Source organism: Coenobita brevimanus, chromosome 17 (assembly GCF_032717465.1).
Source record: "Coenobita brevimanus isolate Jiangsu-jjx chromosome 17, ASM3271746v2, whole genome shotgun sequence".
NCBI lineage: Eukaryota > Metazoa > Arthropoda > Malacostraca > Decapoda > Coenobitidae > Coenobita > Coenobita brevimanus.
In genome coordinates this window covers 35,296,550-35,324,289 of record NC_136970.1, presented here as the reverse complement: position 1 = coordinate 35,324,289, position 27,740 = coordinate 35,296,550, and positions in this window count along the sequence as shown.

The following is a 27,740-nucleotide window of genomic DNA, read 5'->3' as shown; positions in this document are numbered from 1 at the left end:
TCAAATTCATGATGTGTTCCTTTATTTTGTGACCTGCTCATGCCACATAATAACAAGAAGAAGAAGAAGAACAATAATAATAATAATAATAATAATAATAATAATAATAGCAATAATAATATAATAATAATAATAATAATAATAATAATAATAATTTTCTGTTCATTTATTCATGGCAGCCAGTGGCTGAAAATTCACAAGTCCTTAGTAAAGGTGTCAACAGGCTGACCCTGGCTGCTCCTGATAAGCGTAGACATATTACCAAGCCTCACCGACGCTGGAGTGAGGCGTAGGCACAAGGGGACAGACCGCCTAATCTTTACCCCACTGGGTTTCGAACCCTTGCCGGTCTTGCACAAAAGCACGCCTGTAGCTACACTTCAGAGGTGAGAGCTCACCTCTTCCACGCAAATAGCGCGGTCTGAGCTGGGCTTCAACTCAGGTCACGTGAACTGGGAGTCGTGTGCTCTATCAACCACACCTGAGGGGAAGCAGTCCTCCTACCTTGCACATATGTTCATGTGTCACCATTTTGGCTGTAATACCTACTGCCTATAATGAATACAGTTTGGGATATCTCATTCAGTATGTCTAAGAGAAGGTATTTCCATAACTTATAATTGGGTGTTTTAGAAGACCAGTAATGCCTGTTATAAAGGAAATCAAATAATCAGAATCTATCAGGGCTCGGATTCACAAACGACCTTAAGACTACACACGGCCTTAAGTCGCGTAGTTTAAGGCCGTAGATCATTAAGGCCCATGCACGAAACACCTAACAGAGGGTAAGCCTTAATAAGCCTGCCTCAGCCGCTAAGGCTAAGTCGGAGCAATCTTACCGTATTATGACAGGTAAATAAAGTAACTCCGATTTTATAATCTCTACTATTCAGACCGGACCGAACTTTTTTTTTTTTTAATGCGAGGAAGAAGGAATCAAAGGCCATGAGCCCGCAGTAACAGTTCCCTCCAAGACAAAAACAAAATACAATAGAGAGCCAAATTCAAGATCCTATCATTTTGAGATGCCTGGACACACTGCGTTTGAAAGACTGGAGATCATAGGCAACAGGAAATACAGACAGAGGGAGACAGTTCTAGAGCTGACCTGTTGTATAAATGAAAGACTGGGCGTAACGGTTTACTCTTCCATTAGAGAGTTGGACAGAAAAGGGATGAGAGTTTGCTGCCAGACAGGTGCTACGCGCCCGTCGTAGAGGTGGAGGAATGCAAGCAGACAGTTCAGAGGAGCAGTGACCATTAAAGTAGCGATAGAAAAGAGATAAAGATGCAACGGTGCGGCGAAGAGACAGAGGTTGAAGGGAGTCAGTAAGAGGAGGAGAGTCAATGAGATGAAAAGCCTTTGACTCCACTCTATTGAGAAGAGCTATATGTGGGGAGCCTCCCCACACATGAGAGTTGTACTCCACACAGGGGCGGATAAAACCCGTGTATAGAGTCAACAATTATGCAGGGGTAAAGAAAGAGCGGAGTCGGCTTAGCACACCCAATCTCTTGGAAGCAGATTTTACAAGAGATGTAATATGATCTTTCCAAGATAAGTCCCGAGTAAATGAAACCCCAAGCATGTTCAAGGATGAAGCAGGATTAAGCTGAATATTATTAAACATTAGTGGATATACCTGTGGAAGATTTTGTCGGGTTGATAGGTGTAAGAACTGAGTCTTAGATGCATTAAAAACAACCATATTATTTTTACCCCAGTCAGAGATACGAGCCAAGTCAGACATTACGTGTGCCATAGCCTCATCCCTTGTTTGTTGAAGTAACTGTTGAGATGGGCATTGCGGGAACCGAATGGAAAGGTGAAGGGTGGAGTCATCAGCGTATGAGTGGATAGGGTTAGATGTACAGCTTAGAAGATCATTGATGAATAAAAGGAAGAGAGTTGGTGATAGGACAGAGCCCTGAGGAACACCACTGTTGATAGATCTAGGAGAAGAATGATGGCCGTCTACAACAGCGGCTATAGAACGACAAGAAAGGAAGCTAGCGCTGAAGGCACAGATAGAAGAATAGAAACCGTAGGAGGGCAGTTTGGAAATTAAAGATTTATGCCAGACTCGATCGAAAGCCTTTGAGATGTCAAGTGCAATGGCAAAGCTTTCGCCAAAGTCCCGAAAGGAGGATGACCAGGAGTCTGAAAGGTAGGTGAGAAGATCGCCAGTGGAGCGTCCCTGACGGAACCCGTACTGACGATCGGAAAGAAGGTTGTGATAGGAAAGATGCCTTAAAATTTTTCTATTGAGAATTGACTCGAAAACTTTTGAAATACAGGACGTTGGAGGGTTGGGAGTGGTCACCCTTCTTTGGGACTGGCTGAATGAGAGCAAACTTCCAGCAAGAAGGAAAGGTACAAGTGGAATGACAAAGGCGAAAGAGTTTGCCTAGGCAGGGTGTAAGCACAGAAGCACAGTTCTTGAGAACAACAGGAGGGATCCCATCAGGCCCATATGCCTTGTTAGTACTGAGGCCAGTGATGGCAGAAAATATATCAACTGAAGAAATTTTAATGTCAGCCATGAGGAAGTCAGAGGAGGGAAGTGATGGAGGAACAGCACCAGAATCGTCTAAGGTGGAATTGGAGGAGAAAGTCTGTGCGAAGAGATCTGCTTTTTCAGTAGAAGAAATAGCTACAGAACCATCAGAGTAGAAAAGAGGAGGGAAGGATGATGAGGTAAAGTTGTTAGAAAGATTTTTGGCAAGGTGCCAAAAGGAGCGGGAAGAATTCGAGTTGGAGAGTTGAGAGCATTTAGTATGGATGAAATTATTTTTAGTAGAGCGAAGAACAGACTTAGCACGATTCCGGGCAGAAACGTAAAGATGATGTGATTCAGGGGTGGGTTGGCTCCGGTACCTTTTGTAGGTCCTCTCCTTGTTGCGGACAGCATTAGAACAAGCGTGATTAAACCAAGGCTTTCTTGCGTTAGTCAAAGGATATGAGAAAGGAATGTATGCTTCCATGCCCGAGAGAATAACCTCCATAATGCGCAAGGCACACTCAGATGACTCCCGGCCATGGAAGGAATAATCATTCCAGGGGAAATCAAAGAAGTACTGCCTGATGGCCTCCCAGTCCGCGGCTCCAAAATGCCACAGACGACATTTCCCTGGAGGGTCCACAGGCCGTATCGGAGTGATAGGACAGGTTAAGGTAATAAGGTTGTGATCAGAGGAGCCCAATGGAGAGAAAAGATTAACAGAGTAAGCAGAAGGATTAGTTGTGAGGAAGAGGTCAAGTATGTTGGAGCTCTCTCCAAGGCGGTCAGGGATACGGGTAGGGTGCTGTACAAGCTGCTCTAGGTCATTAAGGATAGAAAAGATGTAGGCTTGTTCACCAGGTGGATCCGTGAAAGGAGAGGAGAGCCAAAGGTGGTGAACATTGAAATCTCCTAGAATGGAGATTTCAGAGAAAGGAGAAATGGATAGAATGTGTTCCATCGTAGAAGTAAGATTGTTATTGTTTATCTCAGTTTGGAGTTCGTGGTTGCCTGTTAACTGGATCGTGCTTTGTGAGAGGAGCAGAGGCTTTAGGGATCCACTGGACCCGATAATATAAACGATGAACATGCATTGAGACAGTATTGCCCCCCCAGGAGCGAATTCCTTCATTGAACAGAACCTGAGCCTCGATTAGGAAGGGTCACTCAACACAATGGCATTTCTACCCACACTAATTTAGGGAGCCCAAAGATTCTACGATAGTGGGAATTTTCAGTGTTGTTGGAGATACCGGTGGAATTTACCAGTCAGGTGTATCCAGAGTGATATCAGGTGTGAAAGATGCTTTATACAGGAAAGGACACAGAGAAATTAAGATGCCCAGTAGTCTGCAGAAGAGGACAGAGACAAATGGGTTTCTACAGAATAAACAATTTTCCTCAAGTGCTTGGGTCCCCTTGGAAAGGGGGAGAATGAATACTTGCCAAGCATCCTTGTTTGTAAGAGGCGAATAAAAGGGGCCTTTTTGTCTAAGGTCTTCTCTCTTTACTGTCCTCTCCTGCTTTTCAGCCCTACCCCTCTTCTTGATATTTGTGTGTTTCTTCTGGCTTTTACTTTCCCTCTGTTTCCACATGGCCATATAGCTATATTATGACTTTATGCTTATTCTTCATTATTCCTTCCTTCCTAAAGTGCTTGGAATAGTGGAATGAACAAACATACCAGTTAAGTCCCCACATCAGAAAGAACATGTATTTGTCAAGTGGAAAAGGTTCGATTCATTGTATATGCAAGTTTGTGACAGCAACAAAATGATAAGGGGCTGTAAGCAGATATTCTGACAGCACTCACGCTGTCTATATCTTGGCCAGTTCTACCTCCACCGGAGATCTGAACAAAGTGTCTGTGGTGACAGTTTTCTGCTAGGTAATTGTGGTAGATGATTACAATGCGTACTAAAGTTCAGCAATGGTGAAGTAAAACATAGCAAAAATGAAATAAAAGCATTCGGGAGTCGAATGTTAATCGCCCGCCAGAATATGCAGCTGGCCAAGTCCAAGGTTTTGGCCATATCTTGATAAACTGAAGGATTCATGTTGATAATTCAAGCCGTTCATGAGATATAATGGTGCCAAAGGCGGGCGATAAAAACTAGTTGACCTTTGGCAGCCATTATAGTGACCTTAACCTTGATCTCGAGTGCCCAGTTTCGAACTCGGCCAAGTCTTTGGCCATATCTTGATACCCTGAAAGCTTCATGTTGATAGCTCAAGCCGTTCAAGAGATATAATGGGAACACACACACACACACACACACACACACACACACATACACACACACACACAAACACACACACACACACACACACACACACACACACACAAAGGAGAATTACTAACACAGACTCTTGTAAAAAGCTACAAGAAGAATTAAATAAACTTCATGAATGGAGCAATATACAGTATACATGGCAAATGGAATTCAGTGTGGACAAGTGTCATGTAATCAAATTTGGTAAAAGTGGAAAAAGACCTGATTGGGATTATAAGATAGGAAATAAAACCCTACACACATCAGAAAGAGAGAAGGACCTAGATGTGATTATCAATAACAAACTATCTCCGGCTGACCACATCAGTGAGAAGGTACGGAACATGTATACACTGCTTGCAAATATGAGAATAGCATTCACATACGTAAATGAAGACATGCTAAGAAGGATAATAACATCATTCATCAGACCAACCCTGGAGTATGCATCAGTGGTCTGGAGGCCTCATCTCAAAAAACACATAGACAGGACTGAACAAGTACAAAGGACCGCTACAATATGGGTACCAAGCGTAAGGGATCTAAGCTACGAGGATAAAACTAAATAAACTGAATCTACCAACACTACAGGAGAGAAGGAAAATAGGTGATATGATCATGCTATATAAATGTATATCAGGGAAGGAGAAAATAGACATAAATGATTACATAACCTATGGGGAAGCATCAGCAAGAGGACACTGCAAAAAAAAAAAAAAAAGCATAAAGAGAGAGGCGATAAAGATGTAAGGAAACTTAGTTTCCCAAATAGAGCAATTGATCAATGGAATGCACTACCGAATGAAATAGTGTGTGCCAAAACAATTCACAAATTTAAGGATATGTACGATAAATATGGTTTAAGACACGGGACAGTACGAGCTTGACTCATTCCTGTAAAGATACAATTAGGTAAGTAAAATTAGGTAAATACAGACACACACACACACTCTCACTCACTCACTCACACACACACACACACACACACACACACACACACACACACACACTCACACACACACTCTCACTCACTCACTCACTCACTCACACACACACACACACACACACACACACACACACACACACACACACACACACACACACACACACACACACACACGGGCAAAAACATTAAGGCTCAGCCTTGTAAAGGCGTGCGATAATAATGGTAAGCTCCCATTTGTACGGCTATTGTTTCTTTAGTCCTAAACTCCCCTCATCTTACTAATACTTGAAGGTTGTGCAGGTAAAATTTGAGTAAATTTTTACTTTTGGCCATTTAGGAGTTTTATACAGTCCTTATTCTTCTTTCTCACGTACTGCCTATCGTGAGGAACACTGCTGACACTCCTGATTGTACTGTCTCAGTAATGCCTTTCCAAGCACTGTCTTTAACATCGTAACGTTCTGTCCAAACTTATATTCCAGAAGTTCATTTCTCACATTCCCTGATAGCTGCGTAAAGCTCTTCATCACTAATACTGGGACGTCTTTTCTTTACGCCCGACATTGCTTTCAATTAAATAACGGTATTTCACTTGCTTATCCTTGACTGCTGTGTGATTCCCGAAGCCTTGTGATTGGCCCAACGTTTCTGTGTGCTGCCTTCTGATTGGTTGCCAGGGACTCAGCTGACACATGAGATTTCCCCCCAAACATTCCTTACAGTTAAGGCCAGCCTTAGCTAAGGCTGATGCGATAAATTTAAGTCAGCCTTAAGATAAGGCACTGGGTCTTCGTGCATGGGCCTTGGAGTCAGCCGTAAGGCTGCCTTTAATATTCCATAGAAGACCAACCTTAAGATTGCCTTCTGACGGAGTTTTGTGCATACTGGCCCAGGCAACTGTTGGCTGCAGTAAATACATCGAAGCCGGGAATGTATTGATTCTTCACGGGATATCTCAATACCCACTGATACTGAGGTCGAAGCCAATTTTTATCTATCTATCTATCTACCTGTTTATTCCTAGACGCCTTAATTCTGTAAATGGTTAACACAAACAAATCGTCTTCCCGTCGCCCTGTCCTCTGCCACTTGGCTGCCCTCCCCCCACTTCACACACTGCTCTCTCATATATCTCTCAACTGCATCTCTCCATCTCATCTTCGGTCTCGTTACTCCCTCGCCCCCTCCACCTCACCCACAAGCGCTTTCCTAGCCAGTTTCATTCTCCAGCCTTCCCGCATGACTAAACCATCTTAGAGTATTTCTTTCAACACTTTTAATCACATCCACATAAATTTCTATGATATACAATTCTCCATAGCCTATAGTTATCATCAGGAATAATTTTATTTTGCATTTTTCACTTTAAAACTCACTGCACTTTGAATATGAAATGTTACATAGGTCATTAAAAATATATAATCATAACCAATCCAATTAATATGCTGAATACGGCCGCTGGTCATTCCCAGACAATAACTCCTGCCGTCAGTGCTAACACAATTAAATCTTAACACAATATCAGGGTTTCGATTTCTCCCGGCAAATTGTGTTTCTCTCTCTCCGTGTGATGGAACGAGACAGCTCAGCGCCGCGAGTGTGGATGTTGGCAGTATATCAAGCCCTCTCCCCTCACCCTTCATCCCCACACAGCACTTCTGTACATTCATCCAGCCTGATTCCCCTTTGCCCCTGTTTACCGGCTTTACAATTACCCGTCCTAGAGTAAGATACGGATTTAGCAACAGTGAACTATTTGCCTAACTCCGCAACTATGATTACGTATCAGCTCAGCTCTTATTATCTCCAGACAGTTTTTATTTTAACTTGAGATTATTGACGGTTACATCAAACCCATCCATTTCGAAAGTGCGTCCCAAACAGAACAGAACTGTCTGGATATATCATTGTTTCCAAACCTTTTCACTTCATTCCCCACTTATGGAGATCTTAACATCCTCGTGGCCTTCTTTCAGTTTTCTCTTAAGCGCATCACAAATAAAGACGAAAAAACTGTTTTTTTATGCTCTCCATTTATTTTAGTGCTTACAACTATCAGTCAGAATGCATATTTGGGATGGATGACACTATTTACTTTCAGTCAGTCGACTGATTGGACGTTGTCACTGATAACGCAGATCTCATGTCTGGGTCCACATTGATCCGGTTTCGGCTTTTACTTTTTATGTGTAGAAGGGTAGAGAAACCAGATTCACATAAATGAGTTGAGGAAAATGGCAAGAGGAAACTTTAAGTGCAATTTTACCAGCTTTTAGATATAACTGATACATGGAGTACCCGAACACAGTCAGAGATTTTTCTCCAAAAAGGTCTCTGACAGCAGAATCATGAGGATAAGGAATTCGTCTTGAACATTATCGGGAATGGCAGCAATATCAAGAGTGTCAGAGAGAGGTTTACTCACCAAAATCCCTTCTTCCTCCTTGAATTCTGGGAAGTAATTTTTGAGTTCACTTTCCAAGGATTTCAAGTGCCGTATTATTTCACTTTTGAGTGATGGATCCGGTAGGTGATCCTCTTCAATCTCGTCAAGAAGAGTTGAAAGATTCTCAAACATGGCAACATTTTCTGCATTCACTTTTAATTGCCAGTTCTGGAGTTTAGAAAGAAATGCGCGCATAGTCCATGAGGTGAAGTACATTTCTATCTTTGCCTTGCAACTTGAGATTCAGCTTGTTTAGCTATTCAGAAATGTTGGTCAGGTATGCAAGACGTGACACCCACAACGCCTGGTTGAAGAGACTTAATGGATCATCCTTCGATTTTCAGGAGAAGTTTAAGTTCTCTCTGAAGCTCAGATACTCTATTCACAACACTGGCCATGGACAGTCATCGCACTCTGAAGTAAAAAAGAAGGGATTTATGCTCTGAATTCATGTCTTCACAGAGTTTGTGGAAAAGGTTAGAGTTCAAATCCCCTGTTTTAACAAAGTTGACACACTTTACCTGATGCCAATTGCAAGATCCTAGAGGATGTGATAAAGTTTTTGACGCCAGTGCAAAATGATGGATCATACATTGAACCACTTTCGCATTCAGAGCTACTTCCTTGACATGCTTCTGTAGCCCTGATTTTGATCTCAGCATTGTTGAGGTCCCAAAAGTACAGACTCCACAACAAATTCCACCGGCTACTTCTTTAGCTGAGAACAAACAAGTCAACTTTTCCATCAAATCAAAAGCTTTTGTGGAAGTTTCAAGCTGTGTGCAAAACAGTTAAACATCTTTGATGTCATGCATGAATACATACCTAATGAAAGAAAAGCACTCGGGAGCTGAATGCTAATCGCCTGCCAGAATATGCAGCTGGCCAAGTTACAAGCGCGGCCCCCCTAGCGGTGGCCGGGGACCCGAAGGGGTGACGCCCCCCGGGGGAGCAGGATAGTGGGTCCCCAGGGGGCTCAAGAGGAGGCGCCCCCCCAGGGAGGTCCTGCCCCACGGGAGGGGACCTGGTGATGAGGACCCCCGGGAGGAGCCAGGCTTCCCCTCGAAGGAGGCAGGAGGCCGGCACCCCCCCAGGGGACCCGGGAGGCGCCACCCTCGGGGGGATCCTGAGGGCGGCGCCACCCTACCCGTCCCCTGGGAGGCCGGAAATTTTCGGTCGTATCTTGATATCCTGATGATTTCATGTTGATAGCTCAAGCCGTTCATGAGATATAATGGTGCTTAAGGCAGATAATAAAAACTAGTTGACATTTGGCAGCCTTTCTGGTGACCTTGACCTTGGCCCCGACTTCCCATTTTCGAACTCGTCCATGATTTTGGTCGTATCTTGATACCCACACACACACACACACACACAGACGTGGGCAATGCTCCGCCTTGGTAAAAGTGGGAAATAACAAACGTAAGTAGCCGTGCACAAGAACTCACATCCGTTGACTCATCCAACTGTCCTGCGAACTTACTAGTTGGAGACACTTTAATCTTCTGTATCACTACTTCCATGATATCAGCTGACATTACATTAGTTTTCCATTTCACTGTGTTGTTTGACAGGAAAATCCGCTGAATTTTATGTGCACTGGACTCTCTAAGAATACAGCTTGACCATCTTTACAACACACTGCTTAATAATACTGAGTTTCACCAATCGTATGGACCGTTTTCTTCCTTGCTATATCAAGAGAAGCCTCATGTGATGCCTCTACTACACTTAAGTTCTGTTGTTGGAATGTACCACTTCCATCCAGTCTGTGTTTTCCCAGACTCTGTTCGTGGCACTTGAAGAAACTGTGGTCTTTTCCGCATACCGAGAGTGGATTGTCTTCAGATGATGCTTCAGCTTAGTAGGCCTGTTAAAATTATTCCCTATCACTCTGGAACACAGCACATACTGAGATTTCTCAATGCCGTCAGTGAGGATTGATGTAAATCCGTAGTAAATGTATTCGTCGTTGTACTTCCGCTTCTTAGCAACACTGGCATTGATCAGAAATCTGTATTTATAAAAGGCCAAACAGATACAAACAGACGAATGATAAAGTTTAAAATCATCTGGCCACTTCCACCAGAGTGAAGTAATTCACTACATTGATTTCAAATTAACGTTGAAAAAAATCACCAACGTTAAACAACTTTCACCATATTAGCATGATTTATTTTTAACTACACCCAAGTAAATTAAATCTTATGCAGTATGAAGTCACTGGTTTTCATTTTTTTTTTTTTTTCAAACAATACTGCATTCATTTGTGCATTATTTCTTGCTTCTAATAAGGTAAAATAAGTTTCATTAAAGAAACCTTCAAGCTGATAATGCACGGTCAGAACAAACATTTTCTACAAACCCCGGGCAAACAAAAGATGATGGACATAAGCCCCTCTGGTCGGGAAGTGACTGTGATAGTTTCGGCGTCCCACAAACTGTTGGGCGGGCTATTTGATAGGTTGTCTCTTGACAGATTTCAGATTGCCGGCATAAATACTTCTGGATATGAATATAAGACGTTATTCATATTTATATCCATATTTGTGTAAGAATATTAGGAATTATAAGCATGTATTACTGAAGGAAATGGATCGCCATTTATTAAGCTGGGTATTGCCATTTAGTTTTACATTACTGTCATCATGCTATTAACAGTGTTGCACTACCTGAGTGTGTAAATGTTACGGTATATCGAACTGTAATAATAACATCGAAAAGGCCTCTACAACCAGTGTAGAAGCAATATCATGATGCGAGTCTTCCGTTGGCCTTACCCTTTGGATTGTTCTATACACAGTTATTTTCAGTCAGTACCAGATGGATTCGACTTTTTAATATGTGTGGCATGACATAATACCCCCCTCCTTCTATGTCTCCTCTTCTCATACACTACTGATAACCCACTGCCGTATCACAGCCGGCTTTCATATCCAGAAATTCTACGTTCAGAGGAAGACAGCCAGAGCGTCCCAATACTAGAACTTTACTCTCCCGAAATTGCTCCCTTTAAAAAAACAGACTAGATACCGGTACGTTGAATCCATCCTAGACAATTTACCACCCAGCAAAGCTCCACGGCCAGATGGAAGTCCTCCAATTATTTTGAAAAAATGCTCCCCAGAACTTGCTCCTGTTCTAGCCAAATTATTCAGACTATGCATACCTGCTTCTTCATTCCCTATGTCTTGGATAGAAGCCACTTTCCTCCCAATTCCAAAGAAAGAAAGTTCCTCTGACCCTTCTGATTACAGATCAATAGCTATCACGTCTTCTCTTGGTAAAGTATTTGATATTGTCATGAATAAGCACATAGTGAAACATCTTCAACCCAGTAACTTAACTAGTAACAGACAGTGGTTTTCACCACGAATGATATACCATTGATATGCTTAATCTAACTCACACCATCCATCAATCAATTGACCAACATGGAGAAACTCACGCAGTAGCCCTTGATATTTCTAAAGCTTTGACAGTGTAGCACCATTTCCTGCTGTCCAAACTCTTTTGTTGTTGACTAACGTCTCTTGTTCCTCTAATTTCCACATATCTCAGCAACAGAAAGATAAGAGTACAAGTAGAAATGTTCTGGCTCCAACCCTATTGCCAATTCATATTAATGATATCTGATCTGTCACCCATAAACCAATCCATTTATATGCAGATGACTCAAAACTTCACAGTTCATTCATCCTTAAACATCTTTTCACAAAGTTTATTATCTCTAACTCACAACTCAGTACAGCCATCTCCATTAATCAAGACTCACCAAGATCACTGACAAAATAACTTTGTCTCATTTAATGCTAGTAAAACCAAAAATGTACATTTTACTAATAAACAGATATTGCCAGATTCCTATATTACCTTCATTGCTGCTAATATTCCTGTCTCCAAAAGTATTGTAATTTCAGTGTTTTACCTAACAATGCCCTCAGTTGGGACTTTCATGTCAGATCACTTGCTAAAACCCCCTCAAAGAAACTTGGATTATTGTTCAGGGTTCGTAGCCTCTTCACTGACGAACAGTTGGCTGTAGTTTCTAAGAGTCATGTTCGCTCTCAGCTGGAATATTGCTCACCCTTTTGGAGTGGATGTGGGTAGGTTGCACTAAAGCAACTAGACATAATTCAGAATAAAGCTGTTAGAATTATTACTAACCCTGCTATTACAAATAAACTACCTCCCCTGCAGGTAAGAAGGAATGTTGCCTCCTTTGCATTATTTTAGATACTTTTATGGGAAAGGCCCAATTGCATCCATTGTGCCACCCCTCCATGCCTTCCCCTGTGCTACACGGGCATCTGGTAGCACTCATGACTGGAATGTCACACTGCCATATAGCTGAACTTCTGCCTATCAGAAATCTTTTATTCCCCGAACTGCATCTCTTTGGAACTCGCTTCTGCAGAGTTGTTTCACCCTAAACTTCAACCTACAGCTGTTCAAGTTCAACTGTTACAGATTTTTTTATGAATGGAGGACACCAGTAATCTGGGGTATGGATTATTTTTTTATTCATTGTTTTTCCTTCTTCTGCTCTATTTTTTAAAAATCCAGATGATGACATGTTGTCACATATTGTAAGGTTCGTTATTATCATGACAGTGTGTCATCAACCACACACTCCTGTTTTCAGTGTTTATGTCACCTCCAGCTGTATGTGTCTTTAGCACAACGCACATCATTTGAGTTGTAGAGAGCACACACACACACACACACACACACACACACACACACACACACACACACACACACACACACACACACACACGAGATTAAGGCGAAATCGAGCATTAGATAACAGACTTACTATGCTTCAAATATGCTTCAAAGAAATTTATTTACGTTGAGATGTGGCCAGATTCCTGTTCATGACGTGCACAACAGTCAAGCATGACAGCAGTCAAGCATGATTCAGTCTGAAAGGTATGCATGAATGGCCTTTGTCAGTCAGATTTTAAATATGATTGAGGGCTTTTTTTTTTTTTTTTTTTTTGCCTATCGACCATTGGAGCCGAAGCCCCTGGTCATTAACGTGAGGTGGCAAAATACTATATCGGTTTTATCTTGGCAGCAAATTTCACATGGCTCCATGGCAGAAAAATACAGTGATATGGCTGTATATCCCCTCCCTTGCACTGATTTATGACTAGCACTATATTCGAGTGTTGATTTATTGTTACAGGTGAGTGGAGAAAGAGAGTCAGGTTGACTTTCTCATCTGTAGAAGAACCCAGCTGAAAGATATAAAGAACTGCAAAGTCATAAATGGAGAGAGTGTGGCGGCATAGCACAGGGTGATAGTAATGGACCGGGAGATAAAGAACTTAAGGAAAAGTAGACGTGTAGAGTTTTCACCGAAAATCAAGTGGTGTAGGTTGAAAGAGGAAGAGGCAAAGTGGGTGTTTAAAGAGAGAGTGTTGGGTGAAATAAGATTGCTCGAGGGAGTGCAAGAGTGGTGGGAGCACAACAGCCAAGTGATAAGGAGAGTGGGTGAAAAAGTGCTAGGGAGAACATCCGGGACGAGACCTCCTGTAGATAAGGAGAACGATGAACTGCAGAGGTGGTGAAAGCCAAGAAAGATGCGAAGAAGAAGTGGGATGTGTCAGGACGGCAAGAAGATAAGAACTACACGCGGACTAAGAAGGAAGCAAAGAAGAGAGTAGCGAGAGCGAAGGCACAGGCGTTGGATGAAGTGTATGAAGAGGTGGAAACACCTGAAGGAGAAAGAAAAATATTTAGAACTGCAAAGGCCCAGGATAAGGCAAGCAAGGAATTCACTAAAAAAAAAAAACAGGTTGAGGATGGGAATGGAGTGGTCTTAAGCGACCAAGATATGAGTATGGATAGGCGGAATGGCCATTGTGAAAACCTTTTAAATGAGGGAAATTCGAGGATAGTCTTTGGGGATGGAGCCCAGAAGCAGGGTGTAACATCGCATATTAGCAGAGAGAAAGTAAATGCATTCAAGAAAAGGAAATATGGTTAAACAACCGGATCGGAAGAAATATCAGTAGAAGTGTGGAAAAGCTTGGGTGAAGACAGAATTGACATGCTGTGGGATTTAATGCAGAAATATACGACCATTAAAAAATGCCGGAAGAATGGAGAGATAGCGTTATCGTGCCTATCTTGAAAGAGAAGGGTGACATCTGGGACTGTGGAAATTACAGCGGGATAAAGCTAACATCCAACACCATGAAGATCTGGGAAACAGTAATGGACATAAGGATCAGGGAAGAGACATGTACAGGAGAGGAACAGTTTGGTTTTATGCGGGGTAGGGGAACAACGGATGCAGTGCTTGCATTTAGACCTAAACACCGGGAAAAGCAGAAGGGACTGCACATAGCATTTACAGATCTAGAGAAGGGGTACGGTAGGATGCCACAAGTCTGGTGGTGTATGAGACAGAAGGGAGTGCCGGAGAAGTACGTGAGGATGGTCCAAGATATGTACGAGGGACCAAGAACACTGGTTAGAAGTAGTGTCGCGTTAACGGAATGGATACATGTTGGAGCTGGTTTACATCAGGGATCGTCTTTACGCCCATACCTTTTTAATCTGGTTTTGGATGTGATGTCTCGTGGGATAAGAGATCCATACCCCTGGTGCATACTGTTTGCTGACGGCATTGTGCTATGCAGCACCAGCAGAGACGTAGCAGAGTCAAAATTAGAGCAGTGGAGGGGAGCTATGGAAGACAGGGGATTTAAGATCAGTACATAAGAACATAAGAACATAAGAAGAGAGGATAACTGCAGTAGGCCGGTTGGCCCATGCTAGGCAGCTCCTAGAAGAGTAACTGAACTACTAGAATGAGACAAGGACAGCAAAGAAGAAGGCTCTCCCCCGCCCTCCAAACCCTCCAGCCGAAGCCGGCAGGAAAAAGTCAGAAAGAACACCACGCCGTATAGAAAAACTGGCGTGGACATTTTACAGGAAAGTGTGAAAGGAGAATAGAGACTATCATAGTGTAACCTGAAAAGAAAATTTTTTGAATTAGTATTGGTTATAAGATTTTCTTTATTCTATATCCACCCCTTACTTGTCATATGCTTATCTAGCCTATGCTTGAAACTCTCAATGGAAGAGGCAGCAACTACTTTACTAGGTAGCTTATTCCATTCGTCTACTACTCTATTACCAAACCAATTTCTACCGATTTCCTTACTGAAACGGAATTTTTCTAGTTTGAAACCATTATTTCTAGTTCTATCCTGTATGCTCACTTTAAGTACCTTGCTAATATCTCCCTTATTTATACCATTCATCCACTTAAACACCTCAATTAAGTCTCCCCTTACTCTACGCCTCTCTAGCGAATGCAGACTTAGTCTTTTCAGTGTGTCTTCATATGACAGGTTCCGGACGTCATGTATCATTTTAGTCATTCTTCTCTGTACATTTTCTAACGAATTAATATCCATTCTATAGTAAGGACACCAGAATTGTACTGCGTAGTCTAAATGTGGCCTTACTAATGCTAGATAAAGTTTTAGTATTACTTTAGATGATCTATTGCTCACGCTTCTCGAAATAAATCCTAGGACCCTATTTGCTTTATTTCTCGCATTAATACACTGTTGCCTAGGTTTAAGGTCGTTACTAATCATAACTCCTAGATCTCTCTCGCATTCCGATTTGCTAATTTCTTTGTTGTCTAAGCTGTATTTAGTATCTCCAATGGTCTTGCCTACGTTAAGTACTTTACATTTTTCAACGTTAAATTCCATTTGCCAAGTTTTAGACCATTTGGATAATGTATCGAGGTCTTTCTGTAAGTTATGGCAATCGTCAGTCGAGTTAATGATACGCCCTATTTTTGTATCGTCGGCAAATTTGCTGATGCTGCTATTGACTCCTAAGTCTAGATCATTTATATATATGATAAATAATAAGGGACCGAGTACTGAACCCTGTGGTACACCGCTAGTTACTAATCCCCAGTCCGACTTAGTTCCATTTATTAATACTCTCTGCTTTCGTCCTTTCAGCCAGGATTCTATCCATTTTAAGATATCGCCGTCTATACCGTGTGCTCGAACCTTTCTAACTAACCTTTCGTGTGGGACCCTATCAAAAGCTTTACTAAAGTCCAGATAAATAACATCGTAAGCTTTATCGCTATCTACTGCCTCATAGACCTCCGAGTAGAATGACAACAAATTTGTGAGGCAGGATCGTCCTTGCCTGAATCCGTGCTGACTTTCGTTTATAAGATTAAATCTTTCGAAGTGTTCTCTAATCTTATTTGCCAAAATTGACTCTAACATTTTCCTACTATTGACGTTAGACTTATCGGACGATAATTCGACGCAGCTGATTTATCACCCTTTTTAAAGATGGGCACTACGTTTGCGGTTTTCCACGCCTCTGGAACTTCTCCTGAACTTAAAGAGTCATTAAATAACGTTAAAAGTGGCTGACATAATTCTTCTTTGGTTTCTTTTATAATTTTTGCATATATATCGTCCGGACCTGGCGATTTTTGAGGTTTTAACTTATTAATTTCTTTCAATACGTCCTCCTTACTAATGGTTATTTTACTAAGAATATTTTCCGTATTCTCATGGTAAATATTTGCTGCTTGAGGGACCAGGCTTAGATTTTCCTTGGTGAATACTGATATGAAATAATTATTTAGGATGGAGCACATTTCTTTATCTTCACTGGTAATGTCACCTGATTCTGTTCTGAGTGGTCCTATCCTATCTTTATTTTTCGTTCGGTACATTTGATAAAAACCCTTGGGGTTTTCTTTTGATTCACTGGCAACCTTAATTTCATAACTTCTCTTTGCTTTTCTTATCTCCCTCTTTACTTCTCTATTTAAAATTGTGTACCGGTTACGTAAGTGTTCCTCTCCACGTTTTATTTTTCTATATATTCCTTTCCTTTGGCCTATGAGAGATTTTAATCTGTTGTTTAACCATCTAGGTTCCGAATTATTAGTTCTAAACGGCTTTGAAGGAATATATCTATCTTGGCCTCCGTGTATTATATTTATTAACTCGTTATACTTCTCACTGGTTGAACGTCTGCTTGGTACTGTAGCTGAGTTAATTTCCGTCACCTGGACTACATTCCTATCTACCACCTCCTCCCTCACAGACACCTGACGGACATCCCCAGGTGTTTCCTGCGCCCTGATCTATGACCTGGGATTCCACACTGACCTGGCATTCCCTCCAATAGCTAATCTCCCTGTGGAATACCGTTCGAAAATAAGCTCTTAAGCCATCAGAAATCTCCTAGACGAAAATTAGGAACGGTGGAGGTATTTTCAGTGGAACAGACATCCCAAATAAATTTGAACTTAATTACTTCATGATCGCTATTACCAAGTCGTCCACCAACCTCTATATCGCTAATGATATTTTCTTTATTAGCTAAAACCAAATCTAGTATATTATTACCTCTGGTGGGCTCCCTTATATACTGATAAAGGAAATTATCCTGTACTACCTCTAGAAATTCCTCTGACTCTGCTTCTCCTGTCTGAATTCTCCAATCTATCCTTGGCAGATTAAGGTCCCCTACAATTATTACTAAGCTGGACTGTGATGCTTTCCTCATTTCCTCCCAAAGGTATTTACTATCAGCTCTACTTAATTTAGGAGATCTGTAAATTGCTCCTAAGACTAATTTCTCCCTATTGTTACTAATTTCAACCCAGACACTTTCTGTGTCCCTATTTACTTTAATGTCTTCTTTATTATAACAGATTAATGAATCCTTTACATAAATAGCTACCCCTCCCCCTTTCTTCCCTGACGGTTTGACACAAAAATATTATAGCCTTTTATCTGATATTCTGCTAAAAATTCTCGAGTGTCTGTATTCATCCAAGTTTCACTAATAACGGCAATGTCTATTTTCTCTGTACAAATTAAAGCCCTCAGTTCATCCATTTTATTACGTAAACTCCGGCTGTTTGTGTAGTACACCTTCAGATTATTACTAGTAGTTATGCCTCTACCTTGGCATTTGCTGTTATTTATTTTATTACTAACTGGGAAACTCTTTACTTTACTAATATAACAATTTTTTGTACTATCGCTTATCGCCCTTCTATCATCGCTTGTTCTATCATCTATCATCGCCTGCTCAATTTGAGGTGCCTGAGTGGATGTATCTATACTATTGGTTGAACTTTTGTTCTTAATTTTGCAAGTATCGATGCATCTATCCAAACATGGTAATAATGATTTCTGAGTGCAGTTGCTGCATCTTCCTGTACACCTACTTCTCAATCTCGAAAAAATCCCTCCAACTCCCTATCTATCATTCCAGCTAAAACAGTAACTCCCTGCCTGCTAAGATGAGTCCCATCCCAACTATACAAGGCACTCCGTCCATAAAACCGGTCCCAGCTGTCTATGAAAGGTATTGCATTATCTTTGCAATACCTTTCAAGGCGGCAATTAAACCCTATTGCCCTGCTCAACCATTTCCCTTCCAACCCGCCACCTTGGTAAAACACCAAGCACTACAGGGGTTCCTCCCCTCTCCCTAACCATTTCTAACATCAACTTGTACCTTTTCCACAGTACCTCACTCTTACGGCTACTAATATCATTGCCTCCTACACTGAGGCACACAGTGGGTTTGTCACCACTTTCCTTTACGATATTTGAAATTTTTTCTACCACATTAGCCACCCTGGCCCCTGGAAGACACACATGTTTAGCGAGTGGAGTATACATGGCCCTGTTCAGATATCTCACCTGGGAGTCTCCAACAACAACAACATTTTTCTTACCTTTCTTGTTCTGTTTATACTTACCTGTACTGGAAGTTCTCTCACCGTCCTTCTCCTCTACTTCCCTCTCTGCCTTCCCTTCACATTCGTCCCGTAGTGCGTCGAATGTATTAGTTGTCTTAATTTCCGTTTGCTTTTTAAGGGTGAACTTCGTTGCACCCTTGTTAACTAGTGTCCAACCTTCAGCCTTTTTCTCTTTCTCCTCCAACATCTCCTCCAACAATTCCCTCATCTGTGCCTTCTCCTGCCTGAGAATTTGTACCTCCCGCTTCAGTTCGAGAAGTTCCTCCTTTAATTCAAGGTAGTCCTTTTCAGTACCTGCAGTGGGGACACAGCTCTCTGCCGAGGAAGCCATTACGCACTAGTTCACACAAGGTAGCACACACTATCACGGGTCACTACGGGTCACCACAACACACACTCTCACGGATCACTAGCACAGCACTATCGCTGATCACTACAACACACTAACACAACCACTATCACAGATCACTAAAGCACACTAGCACAACACTACCACAGGTCTCAGGCACGTCTGAGCTGACTGGCCAGTAGAAAGAAGGCAGAATACCTGAGGTTCAACGAAGATCAAGACCCCGGGATTAGTATGCAAGGGACAAGGTTGTAGAGAGTAGATAAGTTTAAATACCTCGATTCGACGGTGGCCGAGGACGGAAATCTGGACGCAGAGATAACGCATAGAGTGCAGACAGGATGGAATTGCTGGAAAAAGATGTCAGGGGTTCTAAGTGATCGTAGAATCAGTGTAAAGGTTATGGCAAAATATACAAGACGGTAATACGGCTAGTAATGATGTATGCGGCTGAAACATGGCTAGTGAAAAAAGCCAGGAGAAGTCGGATGTAGCGGAGATGAAGATGCTTCGTCGGATGTGCAGAGCAACTAAAATAGATAAGATCAGGAATGAAAGAATAAAAGGAACAACGAAGGTAGTGACGATATCTTAGAAAGTACAGGAAAGGCGACTCCAGTGGTATGGCCACGTGATGAGAAACGACGAGACGTGTGGAGAGCAGAGTGATGGAGATGGAAGTACAGGGTAGGAGAAAGAGAGTAAGACCTAAGCGGAGGTGGATGGACAACGTAAGGGAGGATTTGAGAGAAAAAGGGCTGTCAGAAGATGATGTGTATGACGGGCTAGGTGGAGGAGAGCAGTCAGAAACATCGACCCCACTTAGAAGTTGGAAAAGATGTATCGAGAAGGAAGAAGTGGATTTCGTTGTTACAGCTAGGTATTAAAGATGGAGGTATGGCAGTTTTAGGCCATGTTAGAGTATATCAGCATAGTTACAGACCACTTCGTCCTGGCTACATTGTTTTGGCATTTATCTCATTAGTTTTGACCCGGGCATAATCCCGTGAACGCAAGCAACACAAGGCAAAATGATTCGGATGGTTTGTCAAATTACAATATCCCAGAATCGTCTCATATATTTTTCGTGTGAACATGATGGATGGAGAATAAACCTTTTTAGATACTTTTTTTTTTTTTTTTAAATCGTGAACGCTGAGAACACACTGCTACCGTAGATGATTCAGGTGATCCGCCGAATCACAATTTCTTCGAAACGTCAACATAACTATCCCCGTGCATGTGCATTAAGTATTGATGGGTAAGATGGTGGTTATGGCGTTATGGCGGGGGATGATTTTCGATGGAATATTATCGAAGAAAAATCACAAATTTTAAAGTATGTAAGAGCTGTACACAAAAGTTAATACCCCCACCCTTAACTACGAACGTATAAAAATTATTCGAGTTAACTTTCGAAGTGCTCAACCTCATCACTAAAGAGAAATCCTACGATAGCAATTACCCCAAAGTGCAACATATAATATCAATTTCACCACAGTGCACGACTGGCACGGTCACATTTGGTTTATTATTTTTTCTTGTACTGCAAGGAAGAAAGAACCAAGGTATGAAAGTCCACTAAGATGATCCAACGAAAAAAAAGAAAAAAAGTATTAAATAAAAGAGCTAAGTTCTAGATCGATTAAGCTTACATAACAACCTAAACTTGGTTACAAACGTAACTAACCCAACTTAACTAAACGTATTCTGCACAAAACTAAGCAAAACGTACCTGAAAAACCTATTCTCACCTAACCTAACAGACTAACACAGAATAAACTTACTTATCCTAATTCTAACAGCTTAGCCTAACAGTATCGAATGAATTTCATTCGAGGGAGGGTCAGGTCTATGAAAGAATGGTGCTCAGTGTATATAAATTGTTATTTAAAGATATCAAATGCCATACATATGAATACTTAAGTTTGCTTCTAATCCTCTTTAGGGAAGAAGTGCTGTCACATTAAAGACAAATAATAATACATAATAAAAAATTGGATACTCTGTTAACGCAATCTGTGTGAATTCTACCATGTTTTTCGCGTATTTTCAGTGCGTAATAATCTGTCAAATCCTGAAAACATCACGAAAGGAGCGAGATTCTGAGACAACATAAGCAGTATAGCAACAGGAGACCGCTTCAGTGCTGACTGGTGCTTATCATATTTAACTGGGGTCACATTCAACTTCATCATTTATCATCAGTCTCTCCAAGGGATACGTTGATCAGACATCACTTGGTCTCTACAGTGAGATGACAGGAAACATCTCATAAGACATCCTTCACCACTCCTAGTAACTGTACATGAATTTATGAGAGTCTGTCCACTACTAGTACTTCAAACCAACGCTGAAAGAAAGTATATACAACTGAAAGTCATTCTCAAGGAAGGGTCCTAATGAAATTGGGCCATACGCGCTATCAGATTCGAGAAAAAGATAACATAACAAAACTGAAGGCCAGATCATCTTGGGTCTAGAACTGAGCCACAAGATCGCATATAAAACTGCCGTCTTGCGGTTTCTATGCTTCTACCCGTGCATTCATGTTTTGCATCCTTTTTAGTCGTTCTATAGCTGCTGTTGTATCCAGCCATCGTTCTTCTCCTAGAGCTATCAATAGTGGTGCTCCTCAGGGCTCTGTCCTATCACTGGCTCTCTTCCTTCTATTCTTCAATGACCTTCTTAGCTGTACATCTAAACATGTCCACTCATACGCTGATGACTCCACCCTTCACCTTTCCATTTCTACAAACACGGGGCGAGACTATGGTGCCCCTAATGTCTAACTTGGCAAATATTACTGCTTGGGAAAATTCATGGTCACGACTTGAAGTTTATGTGCATAACCATCATTAACAAATGCCAAGTGAGATTTCAACCACTCGCACCCTCACAAATACAATCTCAACCCCCCACCGACTCATACAATCAATTTCCTCCCACCACCGACGGTAACGCAATAATTATACCATTCACCCTGTCACCACACACTACTGTACACTGGCAACGACGACATCGCATTCCACATCCAGATCTCATACAACTTCACACGCATCAGTTACGTATAGCCCCACAGACAAAGACGCCACCGCAAACCCCGACAAAGAAGCCTAAGATTAAATACCTAGCCAGCATAACCTGAAGCAGAAATTGTCAGGGAGATCCCTCTTTCACTGACAAATTTATTTAAACCAGCCACTTTCTTTTCCCTATACATTAGCTTTGTCATACTGCCCTTGTTTTGAGTACGCGGATATAAAACTATATATATGATTCTCCCATGTTACTCAACCCCAACCATAGGTAAAGTCTTTGTATTGCATAAAAACAAACAAGCTAAAATTGAGGAAGAAAATGTTGCTCTGATAAAACGAAGAGAAACCAGAAAACGAGAAAAGCAAGACAAATAGAGGAAGGAATACAAGAAAAGTGAGAGGAATATGTCGCAGAGGAATAATAGCAGGCGATGTCATGTTGCGCTCTGGCAGGTGGGAGAGAGAGAGAGAGAGAGAGAGAGAGAGAGACTCAATACCTCCGCCAAGGTTATGTAGTTGACTTGGTTTATCTTTCAGTCAGTTAGTCTGTTTTTCTGTGTGCCATTCTTGTAGCAACGTTATGGTAAAAAACTAGTGGATGGCATTGTACAGAAACTGGGTAATGAATGAAGGCTAGACGAAAAACTGATTACATCTGTGGCGAACAAAAGACTATGATCAAGGTGGAAAGGGGGCGTGGTGGTGCGCTGGCAAATGTATGCTCTGTGTTGGTGCTCTTGTGCCTCGTGATAGAGCTTCCTTCCAGTACTGTGATCAAACTCTATTTTTTCCTCTCATCTAACACTGTTTCCCGGTTATGGCCAGGCAGCTGTCTTTGCCCCACGACTAGGCTGATTTTGTCCCAAAGTACACTTGCCCTACATTAATCAGATGGTCAGCAGTTTGATCCCTGGCATAGTCTAGGTAGGTAAGCTAACTGGTTGTCCTTTGGCACTCCATTTATCAGATATCATTTTGTTTATCTACATCCTTTTAGTTAAGAATTGTACTAATGTAACATTATTTGCGTACGTGTGTGTGTGTGTGTGTGTGTGTGTGTGTGTGTGTGTGTGTGTGTGTGTGTGTGTGTGTGTGTGTGTGTGTGTGTGTGTGTGTGTGTGTGTGTGTGTGTGTGTGTGTGTGTGTGTGTGTGTGTGTGTGTGTGTGTGTGTGTGTGTGTGTGTGTATGCGCCATTATGTTGTACTGATTTTCGGTACATATTCCCTCACCTTTATTTTTTTTTTTTAATGTCTGCTTTCCTTTCTTCTTACTTCTCCCATCTTTTCTTTCACTTTTTATTTCTCATTCCTCTTCAATTGGCTTTACATTGAGTGAAATTACTAAAAGTTTCCTGTAAGTCAGGAAACCACTCACAGTGCTAGGTGGTACCCATATAACCAACCCATACGTGTTCTCTACGTGTCAACAGGTGGGTTGACGGAGGTGTAGTGTTCCTCTCCGTAAATAAACTCAAGGACCAATGGCCACCCCTTATGGGATTATGGCGCCTGCTTATAGATAGATAAATAGATTTTCGGTACATAGTTCTACCAGTACATTCATGGGATGATTTCAGCACACACACACACACACACACACACACACACACACACACACACACACACACATTCGTGGAATATATCCTGGGTACAAATTTTAATGCCTATATATATGCCTACTTAATAATATAGATAATAACAAAATATTTACAACACATAATGATGCTTCATTGGTAAATACATTCTTAAATAGTATTGGAGATAATATGTAAAAATCCTAAGTAGTGATAGACATCCAGTAACAAAAACATAGTACTGACTAAATAATGTTACAAATGGTAACAGTATATCTTAGAGTAGCAAAATGGATGGAATATACCTAGAGACAGACATATAGGAAAGATTCATTTAAGAGTTTAAATTATGAACGAGAGGTGGGAGAAGAAAGGGATTAAGAGTAAGGAGAGGAAGGATTATTATCAGCAGGAGGAGGTAATGGGGCGACGTTTGTGAGGAGATTATAACACCTAGGTTTGATACCAGATGGTACGAGAGGGAAAGGAGGGAGAGGCAGGTTAGTAATTATGAGATTTAGAACAAAGGCGTGGAGAGAGAGAGAGAGAGAGATGCAACAATGCAGTGAAAACAAGAGTGACCTGAGGAAGTTTGCGAGAGGGGGGAAGGCGATAAGACGGACACATTTGCCTTTACCCTATATAGCTCTCTCATGGTCGCGTTTTCTCCCGTGTTTTGTTTCAGCGAACGCTAGATAATATTACTGAGCCGAGAATGAAAAATAGGAGACTGAGACTGTTAATACCGCCATAAATAACCCTCTCCTGGTTGAGACAACTGTGGCATTCCAGTAATGAAATGCAAGGCGAAAATATTCTGGTCAGAGTCGGTGGAACCTGAGAGTGTTCAGTTACTGCATGGTGAACAATACCCCTACCCATTCCCCTTCCCTCCATTCCGCGCGCGCATTCACACACACACACACACACACACACACACACACACACACACACACACACACATTTATACTATGCATTCGTGGAATATATCTTGGGTACAAAGTCAGCAACTACACAAAGTTAAAAAACCAAGGAGCTGGTTTAACAGATCCATCCTCTAGGAAGCTGGTTATGCGAGAGAAATAACCTCTTCATTTCAATTACTGTACGTATTTTTTTGTTGCTGTTCTTGCTGCAACCAGATGCTTTTACTCATCGTAGGTGAGACATCGGTAATGAAGGGATTAACACAATTTTGAGGGTATTCACACACCTCATCCGCTCCCCCCCCACCTTCCTGGTCAGATGAAATGAGAACAAGCAAAATGATGTACCAACACCAAATGATTATGTAGCCTTCGGGCATGTCAAATCTTGTGTTGATTAATTAGTTTCTTTTGCTTCAGATCAATTCTTCTCACCTTCACCCGCCCGCAACAGTTCATGAAAACTCGATCTAAAATAAATTAAATTGGGATGATCAACATAAGACTTGGTATGTAAGTTGTTAAAGGCTTACACAATCATCCTTTATAGGCACCATCACTGGGTGGGTTCTTATTTCATCTTGGTGGTGGTGGTGGTGGGAGAGGGTAAAATGTTTGATTTTCCTGTACGTTCAGTGTTCCAGTGTAAAAATCTGTGCCATTTTTAATATTATAGTCAGGAGAGAGTAACAGCAAGATACGAAAGTCATCATCAGAGCGAGGGTGTTGGCACTCTTTGGCTTCTATGACGAACTCAATCTGAAGTAATTGTCTGTCCTTAGCTGGAATAAAATACTAGTGCTGTCCCAACGATGAAAGAGTTAATCGTCCTAATAACTCCAGCGCCTATGACTCACTGCCAGTAAAACAGTCATCCGTCATTGGCTGAAGTAGGATAATAGTGAGGTTGTCCACACGATGAGAGTATTAATGGTATTAGTAGTAACACCCAGGTACCTAAGATTCACTCCCCGTTGTATAAAATCATGTGCATTAGCTGTAACAGAACAAATATACTACAGCTGTGCCAGTAATATGATGGCACCAGTAGTAAAACGCCGAATCCTGTGGCTCACTCTCAATTAGAATCCTTTGCCTCACTCTCAGCTAGAATCCTTTGACTCACCCTCAGCTAGAATCCTTTGCCTCACTCTCAGCTAGAATCCTTTGCCTCACTCTCAGCTAGAATCCTTTGACTCACTCTCAGCTAGAATCCATTGCCTCACTCTCAGCTAGAATCCTTTGACTTACTCTCAGCTAGAATCCTTTGACTCACTCTCAGCTAGAATCATCTGACTCACTCTCAGCTAAATGAAATAGTCTGGCGATGGCTGGAAAAGGATAGTAAAGTCGGCTCGATAAAACAAACATATAAATACGTAAATGAAATATAAATAAAAACAAGATAATAAAAAAGAAGAGCCAGAAATCTAAGGTACCCATGACACAACCAGTGACATATTGAAACGGAAAATACGACGCAAAGAAGTCAAGGGAAAGAAGAGAAATAGGAGGTGAGGGAAATAAGGAAGAAGGAAGGCGGGAAGAAGATGAAGATAAATGTCAACTCCCTGCGGAGAAGAGAGAGAGAGAGAGAGAGAGAGAGGGGGTGAATGTGGAATGAACTGAGAGTGAAACTGACTACACTATGTCTTAACAGCTTGGTAAACTTCCATCCTTCAGCCGTGAATGCTAAGTTGTCCCAAGAGAATATGGTGCTAGTCACGAAAAGGTTATGGAAATTCTGAAAAGCCGTAATATTGCTATGTTTTGCCGACAGACTGTATCGGAAATAGGCAGCAAGAGGACGACAATCTCCTCCAGGGCAAGAAGAAGAAATACAGAGTGTATTTTGGGGTGTGGTTGGGAGAAGAGAAAGACCCCAAACAGATGAATGGTCGGGGTAATGGAGTACATTTGGGAAGGTTGTGTGTTGAAGGAAGAGAAACCGTTTTAATTAGGATCTGGGTGATGGACAGAGTGATGCAGTCAGCGTTAGAGAAGAACAGGGACGTTGTACGAGTAGACTATGAACAGGTGGATGCACAAGACAGTGGACTGTATAAGGAAGAATGCTGTGGTGTGGAAGAAGGGGACATTAATGAAGAGAAATTAGTGTTCTTTCTTCTTGCGAAAAGAGAAAATGCGGCTAAGCGTCTGAAAAACTTGTCCTAACAAAATATATATATATATATATATATATATATATATATATATATATATATATATATATATATATATATATATATATATATATAGAAACCAAAATAGAGATCCATTTATTTCTAGACACCTGAGCACAATGCATTTGAAAAACAAGAGGTAATCTGAAAGACAGACTGAGGAAGACAGTTCCAGAAGTGACCAGTTGCATATATCAGAGACTGTGAGCACCGGTGGCTTGAGCAGTGGGGAGGTAGAAAATATGTAGAGAGACGGGTGCTGTGTTCCCGTTGTATTGGCGAAAAGAAAGCAAGCCGGTAGTTCAGAGTAGTGATCAGGGTGGTATTGAGAGTGGGAGGATGGAATGTTGGAAGAGTGTGTTGTGGAATGGATGTAGGAACAGGAATATTTGAGATATGGCGTCAAAAGGCAGATCAATAAAGAAACTGAATCAGAAATCCTGTGCTGGTGGATTTACTAGAGAAATGAATGACATGCAAAACATGACTAGGAGATCGCGATAGGAGTGGGGAAGCCTGTTGTGTACTGGTTAGCTCAGTCAGGTGTAAGTGAAGGACCCAGCCTCGATTATCCTGTCAGGTAAATTGGTGGATTCTGTTTGCGCCCCTTTTGTCCCCATTCACCTAACTATAAGTAAAAACAACACTGCTGGTCTTATTTCAAGGAAAGATTAAGACAACAAAAAAGCATAATCTTCCCTTA